General features: G+C 39.7%; 1 non-coding gene across 1 annotated transcript; it reads left to right on the top strand.

Annotated features, from left to right (window-relative positions):
* Positions 1-1,614: 1,614 nt before the first annotated feature.
* On the top strand, positions 1,615-1,721 carry LOC118852471. Its single transcript, XR_005010548.1, has one exon. It is a non-coding gene; the product is annotated as a U6 spliceosomal RNA (small nuclear RNA).
* Positions 1,722-14,547: the final 12,826 nt, after the last annotated feature.

Below are 14,547 nucleotides of genomic sequence, written 5' to 3'. Positions count from 1 at the left end.
TCTGATCTCAGATTTTTACTAGCTGTGTGACCCTGGGCAAGTCACTTAAACCTGATTGCCTCAGTGTCCTCATCTGTAAATTGAACTGGAGATGGAAATGGTAAGTCACTTCACCCTGTTTCCCTCAGTCTCCTTACCTGTAAAATGAGCTGGAGATGGAGATGGTAACCACTCCAGGATCTCTGCCAAGAAAATGCCAAGTGGGGTCACAAAGAGTTGGACACGCCTGAAACTACTCAACAACAACCAAAAATCTAAGGCTTTGAGGGCAGTGGAAATGCCCAGACCTCGAGGAAGATGACTAATGCAGAGATTTATTCCAGTGACCAGATGTTTTTTTCGGATGCTGTTGTTGCTTTTGAAAGTTAATTTTTTTAAGACCTGTGATTTTGATGGTATGGAGAAGTTCCAGTGAGGAAACTCTCTCTACCAGTGTAAATTGGGACTTTCTCTGCAACTTGTATTAGTAGAGAGTGTCTGAGACTGGTAGGACCCAGCCAGCGTGTGTCAGAGATGGGACCTGAAACTAGATTTTTCGAATAGTGAGGCTGGTTCTCTCTCCATCACAACATGCTGCCTCTCATAACAGTACGTAAACTATGGAAGTGTTTAAATTCTCATTGACCTCATTTATAAATCTCTTGAGATTCTCATTCATTACTAGTTCAATTTATTATCGGAGCATTTTAGCATCATGACCTAAAGAATTTTAAAAGTCAGTTTCCCAACAAAGTTAAATCTTCAGGCAGTTTCAAAATTAATTATTAGTGATATAATTAGGTTAAAATTGCTTTTAAAAAAATTCAGATCATTATAGAGGATCATAAACGATGATGTTATCTGATAGAGAACACACAGATGAAGAAACTCCTTTACCAACGAGATCAGCACCTTCTCTGCAACTTATAGCCTTAAAGAGATTAAGTGACTTGCCCAAGGTCACACAATCAGTAGTTGTCACAAGTGAGAGAAGAGAGATGGGAGTCATCATAATATGGTGAGCAAAGACCTGGCCTTGGACCCAGAAAGACCAGAGCCTCAGAAATGAGACGATTTCATTTTGTCTTTAATACATTAGCGTATATCAGGCCATCTTGTTTAATCTAAGCAATTACATCAAGATAGAAGAAACCAGCATTACCAGCATGCCCTGAAAACCACCATGGAACCAGCCATCTCTCAGGCCTTTCAAGGTTCTCCACCCAGCTGCATTGTTGGTTGAACAATAGGCACAGATGGCTTTTTAGGGAACAGAAGCTGCCCTCACCACTGAAGTACTACTCTGGGGGGTTTAAAGTTGAGGGGAAGGGATAATGAGCTGGGTGCCAGATCATGTTCAACATGGGTATTCAACCTGAAAAAGGAGAGGGTTGGTGTTTAAGGGAAGAGAATAGGAGTAGGGTGGGAGCGGGGCAGGCATCTGCCAAAACTTTGTTCTCGGATGTGGAATCTGATGTTAGGCTCTGTGTCCCTTGGGTGGGCCTGGACCAGCTGTGAGCCTGGTGAAGTGAATCAGATGTCACCTGATCAGACCTGTTCCCTGGAAGTGAAAGGATTTGCTGCCACCAAGCTCACTAAGACAAACAAGGGAAAGAGTTGAGATTACAGTGTAGAGTGCTTACTTTGGCAATACATGGGCTAAAATTCAGCTGATACAGAGACAATTAGCATGGATTTTGAGTAAAAATGACTCACAAATTAGTGAAATGTTAATATTTGTACGTGTTTGTTTAGGCTTGTCTGCTGTATCAAAACAAAATTTGTCAACAAAGAAAGAGAGAAAGAGATTACAGTGTAGAGAACTAGGCCTAAATTTAGATTACCCAGCATCGTTGCTTTTCCAGATCTCAGTGGAACCTGAGAATTGTGCTTCACTGACTCTGCCTTTTAAATCTCCCATGGGTTTGGTACAATTCAGAGAGAAGCTAGGCAAAAAAAAGGATCTGAGTTCTTTCTATAATAAATAAAACTGATTTGAGGTTGTGCTAAATCACAGCATGGTAGATTCAGAGCTGGAAGGGATCTTAGGTCACATTTTACAGATGAGAAAACTAAGGCATGGAGAGGTTAAGTGACTTGCCGGGGGTCTCATTGCTTGTCTGAAGCAAGATTCCAACTCAGGTCTTCCGGATTTGATGGAAGAAAGGATAAAAGCTCTCATCTATATTTTTCCTTCCTTCCTTTCTTCCTTCCTTTCTTCTTTCCTTCCTTCCCCCCCCCTCCTCCTCCTCCTCCTTCTTCTTGTTCTTCTTGTTCTTGTTCTCCTTCTCCTCCTCCTCCTCCTCCTCCTCCTCCTCCTCCTCCTCCTCCTTCTTCTTCTTCTTCTTCTTCTTCTTCTTCTTCTTCTTATTCTTCTTCTTCTTCTTCTCTCTCTCTCTCTCTCTCTCTCTCTCTCTCTCTCTCTCTCTCTCTCTCTCTTTCTCTCTCTCCCTCTCTCTCCCTCTCTTTCTCTCTCTCTTTCTCTCCTTCTGTTGGAACTTTGGGTAGAATTGCAAGACAAACAGTATTGGAATGGAGGGTTGAAGGTGGGCAGCCTAAACCACACAGGAAGGTCATTTGCTACCAGGACCTGTTGTAGACCTGGTGCTACCATGGTAGCTATTTGATTGGTGAGCTTGAAAAACTCTATCTTTCTCCACTTTCCCTTTTCCCGGAGGGACATCAAGAAAGCCCTTCTCCACTACCCTCTATGAGCCTCAGACATGTATGGAGAACCCCCGCCCCCAAAAAAGAAAGAGAATAAAAAGAGAAAGAAAGAAAGAGTTAGTGATGTATATTCCTGCCTGTATAAGAGCACTTGTCTTTTACCTCTGTGATTCCATGCATATTAAAACTGCAGTGATACATACCTATAGGTCTGAATCCCCTAAAGCTGTAGGAAACAAATTGAGAGAAAGAAGAACTTTTCCAAAGAGTGGAGACAAGATAATTGCTGCAGTTTCTACATTTTCACGATTAATATTTCGCTTAACAGCCTCCAGCAAGCAGTAGCTTGCCCAATAGTAAACACCATTTTCCTGAAAGAAAAGGACAAAGACACCTAAGTGTCATTGTGGGGAATCACTCAGAGTTTTTCCGGCTTTGGGCATTATCTAATTGCCAGAGGGGATATTTCAGTTTGTAGAAAGATTGGCAGCAGTAGGCATGTTCAATCCACCAGGAAACAATAGCCTAAGGAGAGTACCACCTGGAGAATAATGCCGATTTTGCACTATAAGTTCCTCCAAAGCCCTTGATTGAATTTTAAGCCATGTGACAGCTATCTCACTGCAAATGTAAAAGACTCTTTAGGGGTGAGCTAAATCCAAGCACCCCTGGAATTTTGTCTTACCCTTTTCAAGAAAACAGTATTTACCCCTTACTTGAGCAACAGCTTCCAGGTATTTGGTCTAGAGGATGAACTATTAGTGGAAACATATATAGACAATGCTATGTGGCATGTGGTGTACTGGATAGACGTTTGGCCTTGGGGCCAGGAAGACATAGGTTCAAGAACCGCCTCTGCCAAATTTTGGCTCTAGGCAAATCCTATCTCTCAGTACCCTGGACAGTCTTAAAGACTCACTTGCAAAGAAGATGCCACCTTCATATTCTGTCAATACAGGAGTTTCCTCATTCACAAGTACATTAAGTCAGTGGAATCACGTGACCAATATTTATCTCTCTCTTGTCTCTGGTATCAACTCCTTGAACTCATTTACTTTTTCGATTTCTTTTCCTTCTGTACACAGTGGCCTCAGTTATAGAACAGGGGGATAAGTTCAGTTATAATGTTTGTGGTATTAGTGAAGGTTCATGCTACTCCAGTTCAATGTGGTTTGTCTCTTGCAGAGGAGAAATTGTGAATTATAGCCCCTTTTATCCTATCCTCCATCTCAGAGAGATTTAGCATGAATTCAGGGAAGTCTTGTTTATATTAAAAGAGTCTCAAATTTTTTTCCGCCTGTGTCCTATTTGATCATCTCTGGCTCAAGGGAGATTTAAGAGAGAAAGAATGAAGCAAATTTCTTTAAGGGTTATACCAAAAGATGCCTTAAATGTAGAAGGATGAAAAGAAAGATATATTATTTTCATTTTTTATATGCCTTTGTTTTTGTTTTGGTCATCTTTGTATTGAAAATCGTAATAAAGAAAAGCATGATTAAATCCCTCCCCAGCTACCTAATTCAACAAACACTGATTGAATGCCTTCCCCATGCCTGGCACTGTGCTAGGTACTCTGGCTCTAAAGATGAGATGCAAAACTGGCAAAGATGACAAAAAAGGAAAATGATAAATATTGGAGGGAGTGTGGGGAAACAGGCACATTGAGGCACTATTAGTATACCTGTTAATAGGGCCAAACATTCTGGAGAACAATTTGAAATTATACACAAAAAAGTTAATAAACAGTACGTGCCCTTTGACCCAGCTATCCCCAAAAGAGAGTACAAAATAGGAAAGGATCCTTTATGTAAAAACTATTATAAGCAGCAGTTTTTTTCTGTGATAGAAAAAAATCACTGGAAACTAAAAGGATGTCCATCAGTTAAGGAACAGCTGAAAAATGGTGGATATGAATGTGATAAAATACCACTGTGAGGTAAGAAATGTGTAAATAGATGATTTCAAAGAGACATAGAAAGACACATGAACTAATACAGAGTGAACCACCAGAAACAGAAGAATAATTTGTACATTTATCCATCAATATTATGAAATTGAATAATTTTAAGGGCTTTTAGAAACTGATGAAGAACAAAATGACCCGAACCAGTAGAAAAAACATTCATAAAATAACAACACTATAAAGAAAAAAACTCTCTGAAAGCTGAAGGAAAAATGATCAGTACAATGACCATTCCTGATTCTCAAGACTGAGAATGAAACATGCTATCCACAACAGAGAGGTGATGGATTTAGGGTGTAGAATGAGACACATATGTACACATACATGCATTTGCATATGTGTGCACACATATATGCATGCACAAAAGTATGTGTATGTGCATAGTGTGTGCATATGTGCCCATGTGTGCACATGTGTATACAAGTACACAGAGCCTATAAATATACAAGTGCATAAAAACATAACATGTTTATCATTCATTTTTGAAGGGGAACAATGACATCACGATGTGACGGGGGATGTCTTGACTTAGGGTGTATGTAGTACTCGGAGGACTAGCATCTCTGGTGTGAGGACTTGCTCAGTTCTTTTCAAGGCCCTTTGGTATCCACCTGTCATCCAACTCTCACCTGTGGCTCCAAGAAGCTGTAGCATGTGTAGTGGCCACACCCTGGTAAAACCATCGCAGCAGATGACCTAAACCAGGTTGAGGGTAACCAACAGGCCTCCAACTCATTGGTAACTTAGGGGGATATCTACCCCACGTATATGAAGGCTTCCCCAAGCAGAAGGAGAATAATTTGTTCAAACAGCCATGAAGGAGGCTGAAGCAGGAGCTGTGAAACACTTAAAGCTTGGTCAGACGTTGAAGAGGCCAAGGTCATCCACTGCATCCCAGGCTATCTCCAGTCATCTTGACTTTTGTCCTGCCACTGGACTCTGATGACTCTGGAAGAGAGATTTGGGCTGACCACTTTGTGCAACTCTTAAGCCCAATTGACATAACACAGTATAATTTAATGTGCATATCCAAATAAGGAATTTGCTTTGCTTGTTAAAAGGAATTTGTTTCCCTTTCTCTCCTCCTTCCCCTGTCCAATAGAAAGAAGATGTGAGGGAGTAAATGTTGATTTCTGATAAAAAAAATACTTTTAAAAATAGGTTTGGAGTGGTATAGATGTGGGTTGTTATTGCATGCCTTTTCAGATCCGGTTACTGTAGTGTTAGTTCTGCTCAATTATTACAGGTGGGGGGTAACCTATAGATATTTATGATGTAAAAACAAAGCACATAAATAAAACTTTTAAAAATGAAAAACTATTTCTGCCCTTAAAGAGCTTATATTCTACTGAGCGGGTTGTGATGTTTGTATAGCTAAGTAAATATAAAGTCATTCCATGAGAAACAGCACTACAGAGGAAAGGATTCCCCTTCAAGGTGGCACACTACTAATCTTGAAGGGAGCTAGGGATTCTAAGAAGTAAAAGTGAGAAGTGCATTGCAGCCCTGGGGGAGGGGAGGGGGGGCAGCCTGTGCAAAGTCCTGGAGGTAGAGAAGGGAACATGAAGCTTGAAGAACAGAAAGTAGGCAAATTTCTCTGAAACACAGATTATATGAGGGGGAACAATGTCAAGTCAGCCAGAAAAGATAAACTTGACCCAAATAATAAAAAGCCTTAAATGACAAACAAAAATTTGTATTCTAGGAACAGTAGAAACCCACTGAAGTTTCTTGAAAAAGAGAGTGACATGGTCAAATAGACTTTAGGAAGATTCATTTGGCAGACATATAAAGGATAGATTGAAGAGAGGAGAAATTAGAAAATTCTCTGAAAGAGAAGGCTACATGCACTCATATACACACATATTTTCTAAACTGTTTATTACCTATTATAGTTTATTTTTATTATTAAGGATATATATATTATTAACTATTGTGTTATACATACATACATACATGCATACATACATTTATGCATGTATAATCCAGTAGTTTGAGGGGCTAGAAGGCTTGTGAAGATTTTTTTAAATTACAGGGAGATTTGAGCATGGCAGCAGTGAGTTGCCAGTGGGAAAAGCAGTGGAAAATTAAGGAAGGAAAGAATCATTAAAGGCCACAAGTTGCATAAGAGGACAGGGAAGCTTGAGATCTAGGGCAAAAGTAAAGGGATTGGCACAGGAAAAGAGAGAGGGCCACCTTGTCCTCCAAGACTAAAGTGAAGAAATGGAGAATGAGGATGGTTTGAGAGATGGAATTAGCAAGGAGGAACTTGTGGCATAACTCCATTTTTTAAGTGAAGTATGAGAGGAAGTTCTTTGCTAAGAGGGAGGAGATGGGAGGGGTGGTGTAGATGCCTTGGAAAGAGAAGAGAAGATAGATCTAAAACAGCCATTATGGGGAGTAGATTAGAGTTAATCAGAAAAGAGTAAAAGTATTAGTTCAATAGTAAGACCCCAGCTGAGACTGGAGAACATTCAGTCCGAATGGTTGGGTGACTTCATCAATATCCAAAGTTTCTTTCCTTTCTAATCCATCCTTTGCAAATCTGCCAGTATAATTTACCAAAACATATTTGAGCTTTGGAAATATTACTAAGCCATCCTCCTTGAACCCAATTGCCCCCAATTTAAAATGCAAATTCTTCAGCTTTATATTTAAAGTTCATTTCATAATCTCTTAAACAAATAAGTATATCCGTCCCCACCATTTGATTAAAATTGCTTTCTGAAAGGTCACTAATAACCTAACCTATTTATTACTAAATCCAAAGACCTTTTCTCAGTCCTCATCCTTCTTGACCTCTCTGAAGCATTTGACACTGGTAAATAGCTCCAAGGTCTCTCTCCTCCCTGCGTTTTCATAAAATTGCTCTGTCCCAATTCTCTTCATACCAAACTGATGGATCTTTCACAGCCTCTATTGCAGGATTGTCATCTATATCCAACCCCCTATGCATGTTGTATCCCAGGGCACTGCCCTGAGCCCTCTTCTCTCTATGTACTCTTGTTTCTTGATGCTATCATCAAGCTCCCATGGATACAAGTAGTATTTCTATACAGATGACTCCCAGATTCACATCTCTCTCGAGCTCCAGTCAGGACCATCATCTCCAACTTACTGAATATCTCTACCAAAGGCATCACAAATACAATATGGCTAAGACAGAACTCATGAACTTTACCCATAAACCTCCCCTTTTTCCTAACTTTTCTATTTCTGTCAAGAACACAGTTCTTTCAGTCATCCAGGTTTACAACCTCGGCACTCTCACTTCTTTTCCCAATTTTTCTTCTACCGCTCTTATATGATTTTAAGCTCCTTTTTGAGCTCTTCTGTGAGTTCTTTCTGGGCTTAAGACTACTTCCCATTTTTCTTTGGGGTTTTGCCCATAGGTGTTTCGACATTGTTGTCCTCTTCTGAGTTTGTGTCTCAATCTTCCCTGTCACCATAATAACTTTATATCTTCAGAGTCTTTTTTGTTGTTTTTTAACTCTTTTGAGGGCCTTTTCCCTTTCTTTTAAATTTGAGCTCTGATCCTGGGGTGGAAGGGGCACTGTCTCAGACTTCTTGTGCTAGGGGCTGTAGCCAGTGCCTGCCTGTTTACCTGGTGCTGCGCTGATGTTGCCCTGAGGCCCACAAGGGACCCTCATGTCTGGTCCTGTGCTAAGGGGATGGGGTGGGGGTAGCTGGCACTGCTAGAGATTGTAGGGGTCTGTCAGCTTACCTGGTGCTGAGCCAGGATCCTAGTGCTGATGTCTTATGTGTGTTGAGGCCTTTGAGGTTTTTCTGTGTTTCCCCAAGACTACACTGAAGTAAATGATAGTCTGGCTACTGGAAACTGCCTGTTTGCTTGGGGCTATGCTGAAGCATGTGGAGGTCTAGCCACTGGAGGCTTCCTATTTGCCCAGAGCTATGCTGAGGCACGTGGCAGGAGAGTGGGACCTTGTCATTGGCATTTTCCTGCTCTGAAAAACTGGGGTTCAAGATCTCCTACTGGTTTGCTGATGTGGGATTTGTTGCTGGCTTGCTAGGATGCTTCCTGTCCTGGACTGTGTTCTCTTTTTATCTGCATGAGACATACTTTTCTTGCTGATCTTCCAAGCTTCTTGGGCTCAAATATTGTTTCATCCCATCTTTTTGCTGGTTCTTCTGTTCTAGAATTTGTTTGAGGGCACTATACTATATTTCAAGGTGAATATTGGAGAACTATAGTGACTTACTCCTTCCTCCACCATCTTGGCTCCTGGAAGTCCACTACAGATGATACTCTTATTCTAGAACCCAGACTGGAGAATGCCAGGACACCAAGGTGCCCTTCAGGCTTTTCAAACTCACAAGGTACAGGATACTCCACTCCCATTGCCTAGGAAGGTTAAAGGGACAAATACAGTGGCCAAGGACCAAGGTCCTTCTCATGGTCATATGACCTCAGAGGAGGAGGAGGCCTCTCCTCCTAGAACATGGTTATCTCAGCAGTCATTATGAGCAAGAGTCACTGAATCAACAAAGGTAAAGTACCCAAAGCTGTATAAACCTTTTTTAATGCCTCTGTAGCTAGTCAAAGCACTTCCTCTTAGCCAACCATAACTGGTTATAGAATGTCCATGGATGTTCTAGAGCCTCTTATCACTACTATCCCTTAAGGCTTAAGACTCCCAGTCTCTCCACATGGAGATTTGCACTAGCTGAGCAACCTATTGGGATCTGTGCATGTGCAAAATCCCAGCTACACTTGTAAGCACTTCTGACTAATATAAGAACAAAAGGGCTGTGTGGTACAGTGGATACAATCAGGAAGCTTGCTTTCAAGCCAGAGCCTTGAAGTCAGGAAGACCTGGGTTCGAATTTTGCTGCCGATACCTATTGTCAGTGACCGTGGGGAAGCCACTTTATCTCTGAGTGTCTCTTTCAATTCTCTAACCCTTTGCATTGATGGATGAATCATAGATTTGATGGAAGGAGTTTCTACACCAGGAGTTCCCTATATGGTTGAAATCACAGGTCTGAATCAAAGAGAGAAACAAAAACTTTGTGGACTGTAATAGGAAAGTATGCTTTCTTTCCTACCTTTTCTGAAAGAAAAAAGTTTCTAGCTTTTCAAATATTGAATGAACTTTCTTAAAATGAACTTCAAATAATGAATGAACTTTTGTGGGGCACAAACTTTACATTTTTCAATGAAAATATAATGAATATAATACATAGATACACTCATATATGCATTTGGCAGAGAGATTAGCCAAAGAGTCTAGTAAATATCAAATTAAATGACTTAAAAATGAAATTTCTATTTCTGGCAAAGAAAATAGACCTCATGACATTTGAAAAGGTTTTGGTAATAAAAATTTCCCTAATCTCCAGTCCAAAGCAGCAGGTATACATTGCATGTAATTGTTGAATGCCCTTGGAGTCTGTTGAGATATGCCATGAGAGGTAGTCAAGCAGCTTGTATAGGTTCTGCAACTGTGCCTGGTAGGACACAAGCAGAGCCTGTACTTGTTTTCTCCATCTGGGCTGGCCCATTCTAATGGTGAAGTAGGGAGCCATGGAGGAATACAAACAAAAGTGGAGGGCCCAAAGAAGAAAAGAAAAAGAAGCTGGGGCATACTTATGAATTTTGCTAGTTGTCATTAGATTAATAACACATAATAGAAGATGATCATACATTATCTTTGGTATAAAGTTGGATAAACTTTAATCTTATGACTGAAATATTATTGGAAATGAAGATGCCATTATCAGGATCACACGTAGTTAAAGGCAGTGCAGTGAATAGAGCACTGGGCTGAGAAGATTCCTCTTCGTGAGTTCAAATCTGGCCTCAGACTCTTACTAGCTACTTGACCGTGGGCAAATCACTTAACCCTCTTTGGCCCAGTTTCCTCATCTGTAAAATGAGCTAGAGAAGGAAATGGCAAACCACTCTAGCATCTTTGCCAAGTGAACCCCAAATGGGGTCATGAAGAGTGAGACATGATTGAAATGACTCAACAACAATATGCAGTTAGATACTTCTTCCCTTAACTACTGAAATCTCCAGAGATTGTGAGAGTCTGATTTCTGTGCCACCCCCCCCAAGTATATCTAATCTGGACTACATCCTTTGGATCCAAAAGAGAACAATACAGATAGAAAAAAGGAATTTAGAATATATTTTATGATGAAAAATGTTTGAAGGAATTAAGAATGCTTAAGCTAAATAACAGAAGGCTTAGAGGAGAGTCTTCTAATGGTTTAGGGATTGTCAATTAGAAGAAGCAGACTTATTTTGCTTGGCTCCAGAGTCAATCAGTCAATAAACTTTTATTAAGTACCTACTAGGTGCCTTGAACTGTGCTAAGCACTGGGAATACAAAGAAAGTCTGTACTCTTGAGGAGTTCACAACTCATTGAGAGAAAGAACATGCAAATAAGTATTTACAAAAAAAGCTATACACTGGATAAATTGGAATAATTATTTGCAAATAACTAGAAATATTTCCTTAGAGGGAATTAGAATTCTTTCCTAGGGAAGGCACTAGAATTAAGAGGGATTGGGAATAATGAACCAATGGGTAGAAATTGCAGAGAGAGATTTAGGCTTGATGTGAGGCAGGAGTTTTTAAGTTGGGATCTATGAAGTTGTTTTTTTAAAAAAAAATAAGATAAAATTATTAAAATCTCTGAGCCATGTGGACTTAAAGTGAATTAAAATATTTAAAAATCAATACTGCTAAATTATTCTAAAAAAATAAGCAGATTCACTTAAAGAGACTGATAATATTTCCATGTAATTTATTTCCTTTGCCATCCTGTTGTATTTCATTTTATGCATTTAAAAACATAACTCTGAGAAAGGGTCCATAGGTGCCAGACTTCCACAAGGGTCCGTGACACAAAATAAAGGTTTAGAAACTTTATTCTAAGGATTGACAATATAATATAATAAAGTGGTCTCAGAATGAAAAAACAAACAAACCTGGATTCACATCAGACACTATATGGCCCAGGAAAAGTCACTAAGACTTAGTTTCCTTGTCTCTAAAATGGACATTACAATAGCAACTACTTTAAGATTATTGTGAGGTCCACCTCAAACAGTGTACAAAAATATGTTTTGCTACTTTAAAGGGCTATATAAATGTGAAGTGATAGAATTAGTAAAAAAAAAAAAATCTTCCTAATAATTAAAGCTGTCCAAAAGTGGAATTAGTCATTGTAAAAAGGATTCTTAGTCTGGTATAGCTTGGAACACATGACCTCTGAGCTGTCTTCTCACTTTTAGATTGTGTGATTCTGATTGTGTGATTTACCTAGGTGGCCCTGTGGATGGAGAGGCAGGCCTGGAGTCAGAGAGACTCATCTTCCTGAGTTCAAATCTGGCCTCAGACACTTATTAGCTGTGTGATGCTGGGCAAGTCACTTAACCCTGTTAGCCTCAGTTTCCTCATCTGTAACATGAGCTGGAAAAGGAAACGTCAAACCGCTCCAGTATCTCTGCCAAGAAAACCCCAAAAGATGTCATGAAGAGTTAGACATGACTGAAGTGACTCAACAACAACAATACACCAAGATAATAATAGATGTACGATAATTAGATTGTCTGACTTAAAAATTGGTTCCTATGAGCCCACTGACAGATGAATTGGAGACCAAAACTTCAACAAGATGACTCAATAGTCTGATGACTTGGACAGAAGTGGAAATGACAGGCATGAAATCCTTAGCTCTGGAGTTTGGTAGAATTGTGCTCTCTTTGTGCTAAGCGACAGTGCAACCATATGAAAGCCCAGTCTGAGTTATTTGAAATAACCAAGTGAAGAGGGGCTAAACTGAGATTTTAAATCATTTTCTTATGCCTGTTCCAAATCCGTCCAATAACACTGCAGAACTTTTGACTTTGCAGAATCAGCCATTACCAAAATTGGGCCCAAAACAATCAGTGCCATGACCATTTATGGGCACAGGACAGGACCGTCGTGCCTTCATGACAATAAACATCTGGATATTCTGGCATTGTGGACGCAGTCTAAATATATTTTGTTTTGGACTTCTTTGGTGTTGTTTTTATTGCTTCTAGGCCTCTAGGCACTACCATATGAGTACAGAGCTTATGTTATCAGTTTAAACAAACAAACAAAAAAGGCTGAATAGCTTCAGCATCATAAAACTTAGGTTAGTTTTGAAAATGAGTGACACCCTATTAATACTCAAAATCCTTGCTTTGGGGGAGGGAGTCACTTTGAGCTCATTGGGCTATTATAATAAAGTGATAACTTTAGTATAGGCAAAACAGTGCAAAAGAAGGAAGGCTGTCCAGAAATCCGATCCAGTGAAGAGCTTTGGGCCCAGAATTGTGTGTTCTTCCTAATCCCCTTTCCTGCTGGGCTTATGCCAAACTGTGCATCTGTTTAATGTAAAGGCAGCTGTTTCATCCTCAAGTCCAGTCTTTCAGCAGGAGAGTCTTGGGGTATGGTTTCTTTCTCGTTATTCAAATTACTGCCATTAATTGATTGCCTTTTGTCATCCAAACCTGAACATTATCTTTTTCATCCATCTCTCTGCCGTTTGCAAATATACTATTTATTGCATGTAAATTTCTACTTAAATAATATTCAATCATCTACCCCACAAATTCAAATGAGGAATGTTCCCAGGGATTCTTAACAACCTGTAATACCTTGTCATTGTGTGAATTGGCAGTGGTGATGAATGGCCAGCAGAGCCTCTCTTAAGGCTTATAATTTCTGCAGATGAATTTTCCTGACAGGGTTGAAAAATGAGCACCCCTGTTTGCAAAGCCAGCATGCCTAATGCATTCTCAACAGCCATTCTAAAAAATGCTGTTGTTCAGGTTTTATGGAAATAGATGATAAATCAATTGCACAAAGTTGTTAAATTTCTAGAAGGAAGTATATATGCAACAGCATAGGTCTGAACAGGGTATGAAATGCATCACCCCTAAGCAATAGTTTCACCCAGAACATGTTTTGGTATTTATTCACTTGAAGGGTCTGAATATGAGCAGCTATTAAATATGATCAGATGCTATTATTCTCCTGAAGTAACTCCCCTCCCAAATTCAGCCCATAGTTAAAAACATATTATAGTTTTCAAATCTTATTAATTCTGACTCTAAGAAATCTCTATAATTCATTTTCTTTTGTCCACTCATACAAGCAATGCCCTCTTTCAGGCTCCCATCACCTCTCCCTCAGGTTACTTGCTTCCCCTATGTTGAGCCTGTCCCACACCCCATAGTTCTTCCTCATTGCTGCTAGAATTAATGTTGCTAAAGTATAGGTCTGACCACATCAGTAATCCCTTCCCTGCCTCAGTTAGCTTCAGTGGCATCCTCTTGCCTCCGAGATAAAATAAAATTTTAAAAATAATTATTTTGTGTGGCATTTAAAACCCTTTGGAGTATGTCTCTGGTCAATTGTTCAAGATGAATATTACATTACTCTTCCTCATGCATCCTATATTCTAGCTATGATAATAAGAACCATTTCTGAGCCTAAGGGTCAGGAACACTCATCAAGGTCCCCTTATAGAAATGAATTTTTGAATTCACAAACCAGGCTCAGGTCTAGGGAAACCTGGCTTCTAAAGAGAGGAATTTGCTCGGTATTTATGCTCAGACACAAGAGACTGAAAGAAAATTACTCCAAGGTGTGGCTCATATCTAGAGGATTTTCTAAAGGGAGAGTAGAAAGGTTTTCAATGTATAGCATAAATCAGGTATGAGACAGCTATTTATTTCCTCAACACAAAAGAAATACTTAACACAAAAGAATCGCAAGCAAACATTAACAAAAGACTTAAACAAGCAGCAGCAGAAATAACTGACAGTGACTGTTCTGCTCTCCTGGGAGGCTGATGCTTAAAACATCAAGGTATGAAGCAATTGGGAGGACTGCTAAATTAGCATTTCACTCTTGACTTTGGCTCTACCCTGC

This window comes from Trichosurus vulpecula, chromosome 5, assembly GCF_011100635.1.
Source record: "Trichosurus vulpecula isolate mTriVul1 chromosome 5, mTriVul1.pri, whole genome shotgun sequence".
NCBI classification, from domain to species: Eukaryota; Metazoa; Chordata; class Mammalia; order Diprotodontia; family Phalangeridae; genus Trichosurus; species Trichosurus vulpecula.
This window is presented reverse-complemented; position numbering and strand designations above follow the sequence as displayed.